The 4807-nt window shown below is 46.5% G+C and overlaps 1 pseudogene; it reads left to right on the top strand.

Annotated features, from left to right (window-relative positions):
* On the top strand, positions 1 to 114 carry LOC135274650 (U6 spliceosomal RNA; annotated as a pseudogene).
* The last annotated feature ends 4693 nt before the right edge of the window (positions 115 to 4807 follow it).

A 4807-nucleotide genomic window follows, 5' to 3' on the forward strand; every position in this document is an offset into this window, starting at 1 on the left:
GTGCTCGCTTCAGCAGCGCATATACTAAAATTGGAACGATACAGAGAAGATCAGCACGGCCCCTTTGCAAGGATGACATGCAAATTCGTGAAGCGTTCCATAAAAAAAATTTTTTTTTAAATAAATAAAATAAATAAAAGTAAATAAATGTAAATTGTTTTTTGAGACAGAGTTTCATTCTTGTTGCCCAGGCTAGAGTGCAATGGCACGATCTCAGCTCCCTGCAACCTCCACCTCCTGGGTTCAAGCGATTCTCCTGCCTCAGCCTCCCAAGTAGCTGGGATTATACGCATCTGCCACCACTCAGGGCTAATTTTTGCATTTTTAATAGAGACGGAGTTCCACCATGTTGGCCATGCTGATCTTGAACTCCTGACCTCAGATGATCCACTTGCCTCGGCCTCCCAAGTAAAAAAATTTTTAAAGAAGTAAAATGTGCACTAAGCAGAGATTCTGAATTTAAGGTATCAGTTCGAGTTATTTTGAAATGGCTTTAGTAGTTTGCCTTTTTTTTTTTTTTAAGAGACAAGGTTTCACCATGTTGGTCAGGCTGGTCTCAAACTGCTGACCTCGTGATCCACCCGCCTAAGGGTCCCAAAGTGTTGGGATTACAGGCATGAGCCACCACGCCCAGCCTTTTTTTTTTTTCCTTGAGAGAGAGTCTCATTCTGTAGCCCAGGCTGGAGGGCAGTGGCACCACCTCTGCTCACTGCAACCTCTGTCTCCCAGGTTCAAGTGATTCTCCTGCCTCAGCCTCCCAAGTAGCTAGGATTACAGGCGCGAGCCACCACACTCGGCTAATTTTTGTATTTTTAGTAGAGACGGGGTTTCACCACGCCCAGCTTTAGTAGTTTGCTCTTAAAATCAAAGATGGCTTGCATGAATGAAGCTAAAATGTCAGAACTTCCAATACTTAAGAGGAAGGTATCCAGAACACTAGAGTGGATTTATAATGTAAAATCAGCTAACTACATTCCTTGGTAGAATCTCCCAAAGTTTGGTGGACTCCCCTCACCAAGGTTTTGAGAAATAACTTGATGAGAACACCGGCATTCTTGAAGTACTCCGTAGTGGTTATTCTTTGAAGACAAGGCATGAGAATGGGAAATGCAATTATCAAAATAGGATCCCTGAATTAATGCAATGAGAATGATGGGACATTAGGGCATCCACAACCAACTAGAGGCTCTTAGAAACCAAGACAAAGTGAGCGTAGTTACTGTAACAAGCAGCAGAGCCAAGGCAGGCATTAAAGCAGTTTGACCTGCAGAGCTTTGGCATTGGCTAATCGACCACAGTCTTCCAAGGACAGGAATGGATAGGCAGCTTGCTAGGATCTTACTTGATTTGTAGTGGAAAAGCTCCAGTTGTGCTGAAAAAAAAGGTTGACTTTTTTTTTTTTGAGATGGAGTCTTGACCGGGCCCGGTGGCTCACGCCTATAATCCCAGCACTTTGGGAGGCTAAGGCGGGTGGATCATGAGGTCAAGAGATTGAGACCATCCTGGTCAACATGGTGAAACCCCGTCTCTACTAAAAATACAAAAATTAGCTGGGCGTGGTGGCGTGTGCCTGTAGTCCCAGCTACTCGGGAGGCTGAGGCAGGAGAATTGCTTGAACCCAGGAGGCAGAGGTTGCGGTGAGCTGAGATCATGCCATTGCCCTCCAGCCTGGGTAACAAGAGCGAAACTCTGTCTCAAAAAAAAAAAAAAAAGAGATGGAGTCTTGCTCTGTCACCCAGGCTCGCTGCATCCTCTGCCTCCTGGGTTCAAGCCATTCTCCTGTCTCAGCCTCCCCAGTAGCTGGGATTACAGGTGTGCCATGCCCAGCTAACTTTTGTATTTTTAGTAGAGACGAGGTTTCACCATGTTGGCCAGGCTGGTCTCAAACTCCTGACTTTCTGATCTACCCACCTTGGCCTCCCAAAATGCTGGGATTGCAGGTGAGAGCCAATGTGCCCGGTCAACTTCTGACAATTAAGAGTAAGAACCCTTCAATCAATTCTTAGATTAGAGACAGTCCCCATACCCAAGCCCCTTGAATGAAGGAAAGACCCTTTGAGGAAGGAGTTGCTGCTCTGTCAAAAAGTTATACTGTAAAGCTTCTTCTTAGCATGTCCTCAAAGAGACCTGCAGCCATTACACCGGGCTACTGTGCTTTGAGCAGAGAAAATGACCAGATATTTAGGAGTTAGTAACCTTGGCTCAGAACTGGTGCTAATCCCTGGAGAACCAAAATCGCACAGTGTCCTATGGTCAGAGTAGGGGCTCATGGAAGTCAGATGATCTATGAAGTTTTGGCTTGGCTCCATTTCACAGCAAGCCTAGTGGTTCCCAGAACTCATCCCATCATTATTTCCCCAGTTCCAGAGATATATTCAGTAGGTATCTGAGTAGACATACTCAGCAACTGGTAGAGTCCTCGTGTTGGTTCTCTGACCCATGGAATGAAGGCTATCATGATAGAAAAGGCCAAGTGGAATCCCCTAGAACTGTGTCTACGTACTAAAATAGTAAACAAAAAACAATATCACATTTCTGGAAGGATTGAAGAGATTAGTGCCACCAACAAGGTCTTGAAAGACACAGAGGTGATAATCCCTACCATATCCCTGCTCAAATCACCTGTTTGCCTGTCAGCAGACTGAAGGACATAGGAGAATGAAAATGGGTTATCCAAAGCCTGGTGACTCCAATTGCAGCTGCTGTTCTAGATATAACTTTGTTGCTAAAACAAATCAATACATCCCATGAGACTTGGTTGCTTTTTCTGCTTTTTTTGTTGTTGTTGTTGAGATGGAGTCTCACTCTGTCGCCCAGGCTGGGGGGCAATGGTGTGATCTCGGCTCACTACAATCTCTGCCTCCTGGGTTCAAGCAATTCCCTGCCTCAGCCTCCCCAGTAGCTGGGATTATAGGCGCCTGCCACTGCACCTGGCTAGTATTTTTAATAGAAACAGAGTTTCACTATCTTGGCCAGGCAGGTCTTGAACTCCTGACTTCATTATCCACCTGCCTCAGCCCCGCAAAGTGCTGGGATTATAGGCGTGAGCCACCTTGCCTGGCCTGCTTTTTCTGTTTTTTTTGTTCGTTTGTTTGCTTGTTTTGAGATAGTGCCTTACTCTGTCACCCAGACTGGAGTGTGTCAGTATGACCATAGCTCACTGCAGCCTCCACCTCCTGAGCTCAAGTCATCTTCCCATCTCAGTCTCCCAAGTAGCTGGGACCCCAGGCACACACTACAAGTTGTCGCTTGTTGGCAGGATGCCTCAGTTCCTCACCACATGTGCCTCTCCTCAGACTAGATTACGACAGAGGCTGGAGGCTCGATGGAGCCCTGAGGTAGAAACATGAAGGTGTACTGCAGCCCTGCCAACTAAAAGAAAACTGTATCTGGTGGTCTCTTCTAAAAGATGTAGAGTAGAAAGCATTTAACAGATCAATTGTAAACCAAGTACCATGGTTGGCCAGGTACAGTGGCTCTGCCTATAATCTAGCCCTTTGGGAGGCCAAGGCAGGAGGATCTCTTGAGCTCAGGAGTTTAAGACCAGCCTGAGCAACATGGCAAGATCCTGTCTGTACAAAAGGAGTTTCGCTCTTGTCGCCCAGGCTGGAGTACAATGGTGCGATCTCGACTTACTGCAACCTCCACCTCCTGGGTTCAAGTGATTTTTCCTGCCTCAGCCTCTTGAGTATCGGGGGTTACAAATGCCCACCACCATGCCTGGCTAACTTTTGTATGTTTAGTAGAGATGGGATTTCACCATCTTGACCAGGCTGGTCTGGAACTCCTGACCTCAGGTGATCCATGTTGGTCAGTGTAAGGTTTGTTCTTGGGTTCTTGCCGAGTTTAAAAGGAAAAAACTGAGGCAACACAAGAAGATTCAATATGAAGGAATTTATTCAGGCTCTCGGGCGAGGTTCTGCAGTCCGACAGGAGGAACCGGAGAAGTTGCACAGACTCCACTCAGACGTGGGGTTTTATAGGGAGTGGAAGAGCTCGACTGCTTGTGGGAGAGCAGGACTACTATTGGGTAAGGTTACAAGCCTTTGTTTGCATACAGGACTTGGCTGCTATTGGTTAGAATTACTCGGCTGCTGTTGGCTAGAAAGACTCAGCTGCTATTGGCTAGAATCACAAGACCCTGCTTGCATACTGGGTTCTTTAAAAGAAAGCCAGGCTGTGTGAGAAGGGGAAAAGAGAACATCCCGAGCATGTCTGAGCTTTCAGAAAAAGGGGAGGGGGGGATGTGCGTCCGAGCTCCCGGCGAGGCAATCGGCCTTACAGTCAGGCTGGTCTTGAACTCCCGACCTCAGGTGATCTGCCCTCAGCCTCCTGAAGTCCTGGGATTACAGGCATGAGCCACCTCGCCCGGCAGGTTTTTTGTTGTTGTTGTTGTTGTTTCTTTTTCTTTTCTTTTTTTTTTTTTTTTTGAGACGGAGTTTCCCTCTGGTTGCCTCCCATGCCACCACACCCGGCTAATTTTTGTATTTTTGGTAGAAACAGGTTTTCACCATGTTGGTCAGGCTGGTCTCAAACTCCTGACCTTGTGATCCACCTGCTTCGGGCTCCTAGGGTGTTGGGATTACAGGTGTGAGCCACCGTGCTCTGCCAAAAAAATTTTTTTTTAATTAGCCAGGTGTAGTGTTGCATCACTGTAGTCCCAGCTGCTTGGGAGGCTGAGGTGAGAGAATCACTTGAATCCAGGAGTTCAAGGTTTCAGTGAGCTGTGATTACACTCCAGCCCATCTCAAAAAAAAAAAAAAAAATGCTTTCACTTAGATATTTTTAAAATGCTATGTACTATTAT

This window comes from Aotus nancymaae, unplaced genomic scaffold (assembly GCF_030222135.1).
Source record: "Aotus nancymaae isolate 86718 unplaced genomic scaffold, 86718_ANA_hifiasm-v0.15.2.pri h1tg000012l, whole genome shotgun sequence".
NCBI lineage: Eukaryota > Metazoa > Chordata > Mammalia > Primates > Aotidae > Aotus > Aotus nancymaae.